Source organism: Mus caroli, chromosome 4 (genome assembly GCF_900094665.2).
Source record: "Mus caroli chromosome 4, CAROLI_EIJ_v1.1, whole genome shotgun sequence".
Lineage (NCBI taxonomy): Eukaryota > Metazoa > Chordata > Mammalia > Rodentia > Muridae > Mus > Mus caroli.
The window spans coordinates 66,621,472-66,635,843 of NC_034573.1; positions in this window are offsets into that span (position 1 = coordinate 66,621,472).

The following is a 14,372-nucleotide window of genomic DNA, read 5'->3' on the forward strand; positions in this document are numbered from 1 at the left end:
AAACTGCAGTTTGTTTTCTGGAAGTAAGATTATTTTCCAAAGCACATTAATGCAGAAATATATCAGCTGAGGTAAAACTTATGCAAGTTGTTTGTAAGCCATGTGTTTGGCATGATTAAAGTCTTCATTTATAGTTCACTTATAAAAGTGTAGAAAACAAACAACCAGAATAACAAATAAAAGTTAGATTCCATGTAGTTAGGTATAACATGGCTAATTCTACGTAGATTACTTACCAGATAATTTTTATTTCAAAATAACTTTATTAGAAAATGTTAGGGCTTATATGATTCCCTATTTCTTCTGGACACTCAAGGTATCTATACCTGCCACCATGTGAACAAACTTAGAGACATGTAACCAAATGCAGCCCACATCTCTTACCAGAAATAAGATCTTAGCTGCATTCCTAAATCGTTCTTTTATGTTTCAGTGCCCTGTACCCCTTCTTCCTTTGTGTTAAGAGGGCTTACCTGAAATAGAGAGATAAAAATATTTAAAAACCACTGCAGCATGAGTTAACCTGCTCTTACTAGTTTTGCCACAGAGAGTATGGCCAGTGTTGACTCTGATTCTGTTTGTCTGTTTGTTTGTCTGTTTGTTTGTTTGTTTGTTTGATGATTGTTTCTGAGAGGACATAGTTATAGAACTCCATACATGTTGACATTGAGTTTTAAATCTCATTAGCTTTCAAGATCAAATCTTTAACAACAGATTCACTTAAACTACTTACAGATTTCAATTAGTAATCAATGGGGGAGTGCCCATCATGGTTGGTGCCAACCTTGGCTGGTAGTCTTGAGTTCTATAAGAGAGCAAGCTGAGCAAACCAGGTGAAGCAAGCCAGTAGTAAAATCCTTCCATGGCCTCTGCATCAGCTCCTGCTTCCTGAATTGCTTGAGTTCCAGTCCTGAGTTCCTTTGGTGACAAACATCAATGTGGAAGTGTAAGCTGAATAAACCCTTTCCTCCCCAACTTGCTTCCTGTTCATGATGTTTATGCAGGAATAGAAAACCTGACTAACATACATATCATAAGGACTCAAAGGGAGGGACCTTATATGGAATTCCCTACAGAGGAGAGAGGGAACTTATAGAGTCCCCTTTCAGCAGAAAGACAAGGTATCAAGTGAGGGATAGAGTGGCCCATAATTGTTCCTGTCTGAACAAACTGCAGGGACAAAAAATGGAGAAGATCCTGAGAAAAAGAATATCCAGTGATGGGCCCAAATTGGGATCCAGCTCAAGGAGAGACTCCAAGACCTGACACTATTACTGAGGCTAAGGTGTGCTCACAAAAAGGGGCCTATCATCCCTGCCCTCCGAAATACCCAACAAGTAGCTGAAAGAGTCAGATGCAGATATTTACACCCAAACAATGGAAAGAAGCTGTGACTGAATTAGGGAAAAACTAGAAGCTAAGGCAGAGGGCAACCCTGTAGAAAGACCAGTAGTCTCAACTAACATGGACCCCGGACATCTCTCAGATACTGGGCCACCAACCAGGAACCATATCACCAACTGATATGAGGCCCCAACTCAGAGGACTCAATCTTGACTTAGTTAAAGAACACGAACCTAACCCTCTAAAGACTGGAGGTCCCAGGGAGTAGGGAGGTCTGGTGGGGTGAGGGATGGGGGTGAGGACATCCTCATAGAGACTGGTAGGGGTGTGAGAGGAGATATGGGATGTGGAACAATCATGGGGTAGACTGGGAATAAGATAAAATCTAAATTGTAAAAACAGATTGAATAAAATTTAAAAATTTAAAAATATTCTCAAATGGCTGAGAAACTTAAATGTTCAACATCCTTAGAATTCAAGAAATACAAACAAAAACTACTTTGAGATTCCACCTTGCACCTGTTAGAATGGGTGAGATCAATAGCATAAATTAAAGCTCATGCTAGGAAAGATTTGGAGCAAGCAGAACACTCTTCCATTGCTAATAGTGGTACAAACTTACACAGACCCTATGGGAACCAATATGGTGATTCCTCAGATAATTAAAAATCAGTCTATATCACAATCTGGCTCTACCGCTTGTGGTTATGTATACAATAGATGCCCCATCCTACCACAAGAATACTTTCTCTACTATGTTTATTTTGGCTTTATTGATAATAACTAGAAACTGGCAACAGCCTTGATGTTACTCAAGTGAAGAATGGATAAAGAAATGTGATACATTTACAACATGGAATATTACTCAGCCATTAGAAAAAAATACAACATGAAATGTGCAGTCAAATGTATGGAACTAGCAAAAATTATCCTGTGTGAAGCAATCCAGGCCCAGAAAGAAAGCATGATATGTACTCACTTCTAACTGGCTGTTAGCTGTTAAAGGATAATCACACTACAATCATAGACCAGGAGAACTTATATAGAGAGAAGTCAAGGAGTTGAGATAGGATGCATGGACCTCTTTGAGAAGGGGAAATAGAATAGATTTGGTGAGTGGACTGGGAATGAGTATGGATAGGAACAAGTTGAATCAGGAAGGGGATTAGGATGGATGGAGAAAGAGAGTACAAGGGGAGAAAACTGGAATTGGGAATTTGCAGGGCAATATGGAAAGTTAGTGCAATAGAAACTTCCTGAAATTTTGAGGGTGATCCTAGTGAAAACCTCAAACAATAGAGGATATGAGGCTTGAAACAGCTGTCTTCTGTAACCAAACTAGGTTTCAAATGGTAAGTCTGGAACACTAACCCAGCCACAAATTTCATGACCTACAACTAGCTCTGCATTCAAGATATGCTGGGAAAATTGTGGCTAGAAGCTTGCCTGTCTAACCTAAGGCTCACTTGAGGAAGCACATGCCCAACACTGCCAGGATGAAGAGAAACTAGAAGCTAGGTAGCTCAGAGACCAAGGGTAGAACCAAAAATAACTGACAAAAATTTTAACAGTTAATGAATGCTTCTTAATGATATTCTGCTGTATTCATAGATTGGTGCCTAGCCCAATTGTCATTAAAGAGGCTTCCTCTGGCAGCTGATGGCAGCAGGTATAGACACACATGAGTGAAACCCATCATGGAAACCCTCAGAAGATCAAGATTATAGGAGCTAGAGAACATGGACACCAGGAGAACATGGTCCATACAATCAACTAAGCAAGACTCATAGGAACTCACAGAGACTCAAGGAGCAATGGTAAGCATAGTATGGATCTACAATAGGTCCTCTGCACACATGCTGCAGTTGTTCATCTTGGAGCTTTTGTTGTACTTTAAACACTGGGAGAAGATGTGTCTTCTATTGAACTGCTTCATCCAGCCTTGATATAAGGCTTTTTGCCTAGTCTTATTAAATCTTGTTATGCCATGTTGGTTTTGATATCACTGGGAAGCCTACTCTTTTCTGAAGGGAAATGGAAAAACAGTGGAACTGGGGAAAAGGAGGTGGGAACTTGGAGAAAGTGAGGGAAGCTGAGGTATGTATTTTATGAGAGAAGAATAAAGAAACAAACTATACTAATGGAATTAAAGCCGTAGATTAATACAAAGTCATTAGTATATGGTAATTTCAGTATCCATTTAACCATATCATATAGGTCATCCAGTAAAACAAATAGAGAACATTTATAATTAAATGTCATCTTACATCAAATTCACAGAGCAGATATCTGCAGAATACTCCATTCAAATGATACAGAATAAGCATTCTCTTCAGCAGTACATAGAAGCTTCTGTAAAATAGTATGCTGGAATGCAAGACAAACATTTAAAAATGCAGAAATATTATAATAATACTATCTAGCCTATATGACCAATATGCAAAAAAATTCAAATCAACAACAAGCAAATTCTATTAAGAATATAAACATAGAGATTAAGCATTTTTAGTGGCTATTCCTGGTTGTCAACTTGACTATACTTGGAATGAACTACAATCCAGAATTGGAAGGCTCACCCATGACCCTTATCTGGAGGCTTGGAGATAGAAGTTTCTGTTCTGGATTTTGGTATGGAGATCTTAAGGCATAGTGGCTATGGATTCCAGAAGATTAAATCTCCGTGTTCAAGGTCATCTGGGATGAAAGGTGTGGTGGAACACACCTTTAATCTGGGCTACACCTTCTGTTGTAGACAATATAAGGACATTGGAAGAAGGGAGTCTTGCTCCTTCACCTGCTTACTGTGTGAGACTGAGTAACTGCTAGATCCTTAGATTTCCATTCACAGCTACTACTGAACCATTGTTGGGAATCAGGCTGCAGACTGTAAATCATCAATATATTCCTGTATTATATAGAGACTATCCATAAGTTCTCTGACTCTAGAGAACCCTGACTAATACAGAAGTTCATTACTGAATAATGAATGATCCAAGAAGAACTCAAAAAACATAATTTCTTAGTACTAAATAAAAATGAAAACAACACAACAAAGCCTCTGGGGTGCATTAAAAATAATTCAAAGGGAACTCTATGGCCCTAAATACCTATATTAAAAAAGCAAAAAGAACACTAATAATTTACTTAATGATACAATTCAAGAATCTGAAAACAAGAACAAAGCAAAACAAAACCTAGCAGAGGACAAAAAAAATTGAAAAAAAAAATCAGAAATTAAAAAAAAAGCACTACCACTACAATGACCACAAGAAGAAACCAATAATACAGAGGAGCAATAATTTAAGAACTGATATTTTGAGATGATAAACAAAATCAACAGTATTTTGGTCCAACTAACCAGCAAAGAGAAAGCCAGTAAACAAATTATCAGAATCCAGATATGAGCAGGAAAGCATCATAATAGAGATCAATGAAATAGAGAATTATTATTTTAGAGAATTATTATTATTTTTATTATTACTGTATTAATTTATAAACTAAAAAAGGAAAGGGATACAGCAGTTGAATTTCTTGATTTCCCCAAACATCCAAAATTAACAAGAAGACAAGTATCCTAGGCAGACTATGATGGTTAAAATAGGTAGTGGACTCCAAAGATTTATGCCTTTGAATGCTTGGCCCATAGGGAGTGACATTATTAACAGGTATGGCCTTGTTGGAGTAGATATTGTCTTGTTGGGAAAAGTGTACCACTGTGGATGTGGGCTTTGAGATCTCATATATAAGATGAATCTATGGTCTGTGTGTAATCAGAGTCTCCTCTTGGCTGCCTGAATAAGACAGTCCCTCTTTGCTGTTGGCTGATCAAGATAAATGAACTCTCAGTTACTTCTTCAGCACTATGTCTGCTTGTACACTGCCATGCTTCCTGCCACAATGATAATGGACTGAACCTCTGAACTGTAAGCCAGACCAAATTAAAGAGCTCCTTTATGAGAGTTGCCTTGATCATGTTGTTCCTTGACAGTAAAGAAACCCTGTGGGTGCTGGTTGTGGGGAAATAAAGGGGTCAGAGAGATGACCTGCATCCCATCAGAGCTCTGAGGCTCTGGGCAGGAGGATGGGGGAGACTGCTGCAGGACCCCATGGAACCACCACAGGACATGCATCAGGCCTTGTTAAGCTGCTGGACCCCGCTCTGAGGAGCAGGGAGTGAAGGCACAGTCTTGGCTCTGACTCCTGAGCACCACAGACCACTGGGTACCACTGGAGAGTGATCTCTAGTATATCTGGGCCTCATGGAGGCCAGAGATGACAGGTTCTCAATCTCAGACATCCCAGATACTTGTGGATGTCACAGAAGATCTGAGAACAAAGGGGCAGCTTGGTCAGCCCCAGGGCCAAAGGAAGACAAGGCAGGGGTAAGCTTCTGGGGGGTTTCTGAGTGGATGAGAGTCTGGCTAGCACAGGGTGCTAGCTCAGCGAATGGCTTGGGTTGGCTGGCAGCTGTGGTTAGAGGGTGGCTATGGCCTTGAGAGAGGGGAGAAGGGGGGAAGAAGAAGGGTGAAAGGTGAGAGTAAGAGCAAGAGCTTAAGAGAGAGAGAGAGGAGAGGAGAGGAGAGGAGAGGAGAGGAGAGGAGAGAGAGGAGGGGTCCAGCAGCAGCCCCTTTCATATTGGGCTGGGCTACCTTGCTGTTGCCAGGTAATTGAGGGGAGAATCATACTTGGCTGTTGCCAGGTAACTCTGGGGGTGGTGTCCAGGCAGCCTATGTGACTGACAGCCACAGAATTATGAAGCTGGGTCCTTGTGTCAGGATCCTATGTCTGAAAGCATGGCAAATGGACCTTCTGTCCCTTGCAGATAATCTGTTGGGTCTCTGGGGTTTGAACCTAGCTTGACCAGAAAACATGCTGCCTTTCACAGTCCCAATAAACTAAGTTAGTGTCTTAGTTTGTGTAACTAAGACACAAACCTATAACAAAGAAAATAATTGAAAATATAATCAAGAACAGACCCTTTGCTGTAGTAATCCCCAACCCAATCACATCCAAAGACAGATTGACCCCTAGGAGTTCTGACACAACCAGGTTCACAGGTGAGACCACTACTACCAACCTAATGCCAGGCCTAACTGGAACCCACCCAGAGCCCAGGGATCAAGGAACACAAGGGACAGAGGAACTCCCACCCAGCCTGACACACATGTTCCTTCTGGTTTGTATCTGCTCCTTGAGCAGACCCTGTGCTCCAGCTTTCCCCACCCCAATCTCACCCAGAGGCAGTGAGACCCCAAGGAGTTCTGACATACCCAGGCTCACAGGAGGGACAGGTTCCAGTAAGAGACACCAAGGCTAGCTAGCATCAGAGATAACCAGATGGCAAGAGGAAAGCACAGCAACAGAAGCAACAACAACAACAAAAAAAACAAAAACAAAAAACAAAACAAAACAAAACAAAACAAACAACAAAAACAACAACAACAACAACAAAAAAAACAATGCTACTTGGAATCATCAGAACCCACTGTTCCCACCACAGTGAGCCTTAGATATCTGAACACACCTAAAACACAAGATTCTGATCCACAATTCCATCTACTGAAGATGATAGAGGACTTTAAGAAGGACATAAATAACTCCCTTAAAGAAATGCAGGGACCGGGCGTGGTGGCGCATGCCTTTAATCCCAGCACTCGGGAGGCAGAGTCAGGCGGATTTCTGAGTTCGAGGCCAGCCTGGTCTACAAAGTGAGTTCCAGGACAGCCAGGGCTATACAGAGAAACCCTGTCTCAAAAAAACAAAAAACAAACAAACAAACAAACAAAATACCGGGCATGGTGGCGCTCGCCTTTGATCCCAGCACTTGGGAGGCAGAGGCAGGTGGATTTGTGAGTTCGAGGCCAGCCTGGTCTACAAAGTGAGTTCCAGGATAGCCAGGGCTATACAGAGAAACCCTGTCTCGAACCCCCCCCCCAAAAAAAAAAAGAAATGCAGGAGAATACAGGTAAATGGGTAGAAGCCCTTAAAAACTAAACATATAAATCTCTTAAAGAATTACTGGGAAAAAAACAACCCAAACAGGAAAAGAAATTTAACAAAACCATCCAGGATCTAAAAACGGAAATAGAAAGAATAAAGAAATCACAAAGGGAGACAACCCTGGAGATAGAAATCCTAGAAAAGAAATCAGGAGCCATAGATGAAAGCATCACCAACAGAATACAAGAGATAGAAGACAGAACCTCAGGCACGGAAGATTCCATAGAAAACATGGACACAACAATCAAAGAAAATGCAAAATGCAAAAAGATCCTAACTCAAAACATCCAAGAAATCCAGGACACAATGAGAAGACCAAACCTAAGGCTAATAGGTATAGAAAAGAGTAAAGATTTCCAATGCAAAGATTACACGAGAACTTTCAACAGACTCTAAAAGGCAGAAGACCTTGGGCAGATGTCATACAGACCCTAAGAGAACAAAAATGCCAGCCCAGGCTACTATACCCAGCAAAACTCTCAATTAGCATAGACAGAGAAACCAAGATATTCCATGACAAAACCAAATTTAAATATTATCTTTCAACAAATCCACAAAGAATAATAAAGGGAAAACTTCAGCACAAGGAGGGAAACTACACTGAAGAAAAGGAGATACATGAATCTTCCTACAACAAACCCAAAAGAAGAGAGCCACACAAACATAATTCCACCTATAACAACAAAAATAGCAGGAAGGAATAATCATTTGTCCTTAAAATCTCTTAATATCAATGGACTCAATTCCCAAATAAAAAGGCATGGGCTAACAGACTGGATATATAAACAGGACTTAGAATTTTGTTGCATACAGGAAACACACCTCAGTGACAAAGACAAACAGGACCTCAGAGAAAAAGTATGGAAAATAATTCCAAGCAAATGGTCCCAAGGAACAAACTGGAGTAGTCATTCTAATATTGAATAAAATTAACTTTTAGCCAAAAGATATTTTTAAAAAATGGGGAAGGACAATACATATTCATCAAAGGAAAAAAATCACCAAGTTTAACTCTCAGTTCTGAACATCTATGCCCCAAATGCAAGGGCACCCACATTTGTAAAAGAAATATTATTAATGCCCAAAGTATACATTGAACCACATACAGTGATTGTTGGAGACTTCAACATTCCACCATTCTCACCAGTGGACAAATCATGGGAAGAATTCTCAACTGCAGAAACATGAAAAACCAAGCAGTACCTAAATAAACTTCAATATCCTTAGTCATCAGGGAAAGGCAAATCAAAATGACCCTGAGATTCCACCTTACCCTAGTCAAAATGGCTAAGATTAAAAACTCAGGTAATAGCAGAATCTGGCAAGGATATACTTTCCTTTTAAGACACTTCATCATGGAAAGGGAAGATGAGAGAATGGGGATGAGGATGGGAGGGCATGGGGATTAAAGAAAAGAAGTATAAAAAAACCACTCAGAGACCTATTATCTTATGATTCCTTAAAATTATATATATGTGAGTTCAAGTACAGATACTAAAGGTTAGCCAATAGCACTCATTGATATAATGGATTACTAAATACAAACTGTAGTGCCAGATGCTACAAACTTGCAGAAAACTTCCTTGTAAGGGAGTTCCCAGAGGCCACTAAAACTATAAATGTTTTTATCATTCATCATGGTTACCCACAAGAACAAGTTGGCATGACCCTGTTGCTGAAGATACCATAGAGTTTTAGATGTATTCAAGATGTAGAGAAATCAAGTTGGAACTGAGATAGAATGTACCTTCCTGCTAAGTATCAATCATTCTGCCATATTGTACTATGCATATGGAGTGAGTAAAGGCATCAACAGTCTTATCCAGCTGTCAACTCTGACTACTACAATACTAACATTTCCATGTAAGATATACTCATCGGTGTAACAGTACCATGGCTATTAGGAAGGTAAACCATTGCTCCACAATTGAATAGGGAACATGATCTACAAGAAGGAATCAAAGTCTGCTACTGTAAAGCCAGTCAAAACACCATGCCATAGGAGTTCTCCTTAGGTGAAGAAGGAGGCACCTAACACTATTGTGTCACTGAATTGACATAAAAACCCAACATCTAAATATCTGTGTTTCTACCCATAGTCAAACTCATAACCTTAATCAGAGAAATCTAACTTGCAGGACATAGAAGTAAATGTGGAAACCCATAACTGCTCAAGATGCTGAGAAGAGACAGTAAAGAACTTAGATGTCCTTATCAGCCCTCTGAATGTACAGGGAACGTAATGAAAGAGGTGGCAGAAGAAAGAGCTGAAAGATAGGGAGAAGAGCTTTGAAATGTCATCTCCTAAATATAACAAGTCCAAGACAATCATGAATTCACAGAAGCTATGCCTATTGGCACTAAGCCTACAGAAGTCCAGTCCTTGTTTTCAGCTATCAATTAAGAAGTGCTTCATGGGATCACTATGACTTACTGCTGAACTAGTAATACCTACAAAGTTCCAAGAGATGGAGAGGCATAGCACCAAATTGTGTAACTGCCAGTGAACACACCAGGCTTTAGTGGACAGTTCTCAACCTAGGGCTACACAACATATCTATCATTAAATTCTGGGACACAAAAGAAGACAAAAAAGTGGGAAAGAGACATTCAGAAGGAAGGGGAAAGCCATGGATGGGAGGGAAATAAGAGAGCATATATTTGGGGGTGAGGGTGGGATGGGAAGTGTAACCAGAATGCATTGTGTCAATGAATGAAATTGATTCAGAAATTATTAATAAAAAATATCAAGGATTCCAAGGCCCCTGACACATATAAAGCAGAATACTGCCTGGTCTGGCCTCAATGGTAAAAGATGCTTCAACTAACCCAGGAGAGACTTGAGGTCCCAGGGAGTGGAGAGGCCTGATGGCGGTGGGGGAGGCATCCTCTTGGTGACAGAGGGAAAAAGGATGGGATGAGGAACTGTGGGAGAGCAGACTGGGAGGAGGGCAACAGCTGGACTGTAAAAAATTAAAAATAAAAATATTTCCTTGAAAAAACTAACCACAGGACGATCATGTTTGGCTTTCTTTTATATTATTATATTATATTATATTATATTATATTATATTATATTATATTATATTATATTTATCATATATCATATATGATATTAGACTATCCTATATCATATTATAGTTTTATTATCTCTTAGTAGCCTATTTGTTTTCTAATGAAAGTTGAAAAGGATGTGGATCCACATGGACTGGAAGACAGGGAAGAACTGGGAGGAGTAGAGGAAAAGAAAACGTTAATCAGGATATATTATATGAGAAAACAGCAGTTTTCAACAACAACAACAACAACAACAAAAAATCTTTCCTGGAAAAGAGCAGTTATCTTTCATAGCAGAGAGGGGTCACCAGGTAGATGTTTGAAGACAACACTTGTTCTTTTCTAAATGATTTGGGATCTATTTTTTGAAACAAAAAACAATGTCAATAACCTGTGAAATACATAGTTTAGAATTTGGTTTTGGATCATATTAATGCTAAAGAAAAAAATGTGTGTGTGTGTGTATGTGTGTGTTAAAGTGTACTTCATTTTATAACAGAAGAAACCTTGTTACAAAGTTAACCCTACCTAAAATATGAGATCGGAAGGAAACTAGAGTGTCACAAGACAGACTCCTTTATAAAGTCATGGTCATTGTCTCAGCTCACTCCAAGAGAGAAATGCAGAAAAATTGGGTATGCTTGGAAACCTATCAAAATTATATAAACTTTATATTCAAGGAAGAATTATAAACAGAGCCCTCATGAAACCTTTCTAGCATTGAGAATGTACATTTTCTGCCTTAGCAGAATATATGGCAACCTAAATTTTAAGATAAAGCTGGTTTTCATGCTTAAGTAATAAACCTTGAATATGCATGACTTTTATTGGCTGTGCCGACACTGTCTTAATGATAGCCTAGCAAATGGAGATGCTACAATTAAGTTGCTATCGATCTCCTCTAGATGAAAATGGGAGGGAGAACATGAGAAAGGAGGTTACTGTTCAATGAACTGCTCTGTCATTTGCAGCAGTGATTCTTAATTGTGTCTCATTACAGCAAGATGATCATTACTCTACTTGTCTCTCTGATTTAGAGAACACTAAATGTGTCTTGTAATGTACAGCCATCCCACTTGCAGCAGTCCTTTGGCTCTCACCCTCATAATTCAGAACCTGTCCAATTAGTTGTCATTAAAATAATAAAAAGGACTGTAGCAGAAAAAAATGTGGGAGGTAACTGTTGGAGATCTGCCTGGCAAGGAAAGAAATGCTAATGTTCAAGGCACTGGGAAGGTGACATGGTTAATTAAGTGTTAGGGTTATTCAAATCAGTCCACCTCTCAAGACACTGTTATAAAATAGAAAACATTATTACCACTGCAATTAAGAGAAGACCTTGCTACCCCTTCTGAAAGGCTGTTTTGCTCTAGTGAGAAAAGCCAAGAGGGAGGGTGCTGGTGAACAGCTGAAGAAGCTGGAGACATGCCAGGTCACAGTGGCATGCACTCAGGGATGCTGGGGTCTCCACAAGAATGTATCCATATGGAGCATTAGTGGATTAAAACTATTTTTAATTGGATATTTTTATTTACATTTCAAAGTCTTTCCCCTTTCCAGGTCTCCCTTTCAGAACCACCCTATCCCACCCCCTCCCCCCAGCCTCTATGAGGGTGCTCCCCCACCTACCCACCCAGCCCTGTCTTCTCTTGCTGGCATTCCCCTACACTGGGACATCCAGTACCATCAAGCCCAAGGGCCTTTTCTCCCACTGATGTCCAACAAGGCCATCCTCTACCACATAGATGGCTGGAGTGATGGGTCCCTCCATGTGTATTCTTTGTTTGTTGGTGAAGTCCCTGGGAGCTCTGGAGGGTCTGGCTGGTTAACACTGTTGCTTCCTCCATGGGGATGCAAATCCTCTCAGCTTCTTCAATCCTGTCTCCAACTCCTCCATCAAGGACCCCCCCCCCACGCTCAGTCTAATGGTTGCCTGTGAGCATTCGCCTCTTAAAATAACCCTTTATTGATTCATTGTGAATTTCATATCAAGCAACCTAACCCCACTCCCTGTTCCTTGCTACCCACACTCAGCCATTACAATACCGTCCCCCAAATAAAACAAAATAAGATAGAATTACAACAAAAATCTTGTTGTGAAAGCTAAATTATGTCATGGTTAATAGTATGTTACACAGTATACCCTTTTGTCTATACATCTTTACTAACAAGTATTCATTGCAATGAATCATTGGTCTGTTTTGAGGTCTCTGGCTTATGCTGCAGTATTCACACTGAAACCTCACAAGGACTCCTCTCAGATACCCTGTTGTCTACCTGTGTCATGGAAAGCCTACTGGATTGACCCTTAAACCTGCTCCAGCATATCATAGATGCAGTAGATGCTGGAAAGAGCAAAGTCAATGCCATATATCTGGACCTAAGAAGAATCTGAGTTATTTAGACTGCCAGTTCACATGCATTTTTTCCATGAGGGTGATCTCTCCAGCACTGCCCCAGGCTAACTTACTCAATGCTGTGTCTGGCAAGGAGCAGTGTCAGCTCCCCCAATCTCATGTCCTCAGGTCTGGCTTACCCACATCATCACCTTCAGGGTCAGGTCTACTATGTTGTGCACATGAGATGTCCAGCTGGAGCTCTGTCTACTCTGTCATTTGGCAATTTCATTTAGATCACCTTTCTATATGTATGTATTTTAGAAAGCTTTAACTGCATTAGGTGTCCACAATATCATTCAAATGCCCTTATATTTAGTTATCTCTCTTCACATTCCCTGCCTCATTCCTCTATTCATTTCCTGGCTTGGTATTCCAGTTCCAGCCAGCCCACCTCTGTACACTGATAATGATATAGTCTATTTCCCCTTTCTAGAAATATCTGAAGCCCTGTGCCACAGGAGCAGCGGGCACCAACATGGTTCCAGGACTCAGCCGAACTTAGGAACTTAGTCTGCACAGGTGAGAGTGTGCACCACAGAAGCTGACAGCTTCTGGGACAGGCAGGAACCACAGAGCAGCTGAGGCAGCACCCTTTTCAGGCCACAGACATCTGGCTACCCTCCCGGCCAGAGGACAGCTGTCCACCTGGCTTGGAAGCCCTCTGCCTCAGGAGCAGCGGGTGCCATCTTGGCTCCAGGAATCAACCAAACATAGGAACTTAGTCTGCACAGGTGAGAGTGTGCAGACAGCTTCTGGGACAGGCAGGAGCCACAGAGACTCTGAGACCGCACCCTTTTCAGGCCAAAAACATCCAGCCACCCTCCAGACCAGAGGACAGGTGTTCACCCGGCTCGGGAGCCCTTTGCCTCAGGAGAGGCAGGAGCCATCATGGTTCCGGGATTCCACCAAAATTAGGAACTTAGTCTGAACAGGTGAGAGTGTGCACCACAGACGATGACAGCTTCTGTGACCTGCCAAAGCAACACAGCTTCTGGGAAAGGTCCTGTTTGGGGCCATCTTTTTCAGCCAGGAGGAGGTCCAAATGCAAGATATCTGTGCACCTTCCCTTTAAGAGGAGAGATTGCCAGCAGAGAGTGCTCTGACCACTGAAACTCAGAGGAGAGAGCCTATCTCCCAGGTCTGCTGATAGACAGTAACAGAATCACCAGAAGAACAATATCTAAACAGAGTCAACTATAACAACTAAATCCAGAGATTACCAGGTGGCAAAAGGTAAACGTAAGAATCTTACTAACAGGAACCAAGACATCATCAGAACCCAGCACTCCAACTTCGCCCAGGCCAGGGCACCCCAACACACCCGAAAAGCTAGACCCAGATTTAAAAACATATCTCATGATGATGGTAGAGGACATCAAGAGGGACTTTAATAACACACAAAGAAATACAGGAGAACACTGCTAAAGAGTTACAAGTCCTTAAAGAAAAACAGGAAAACATAACCAAACAGGTAGAAGTCCTTAAAGAAAAACAGAAAAACACATCCAAACAGGTGATGTAAATGAACAAAACCATACTAGACCTAAAAAGGGAAGTAGACACAATAAAGAA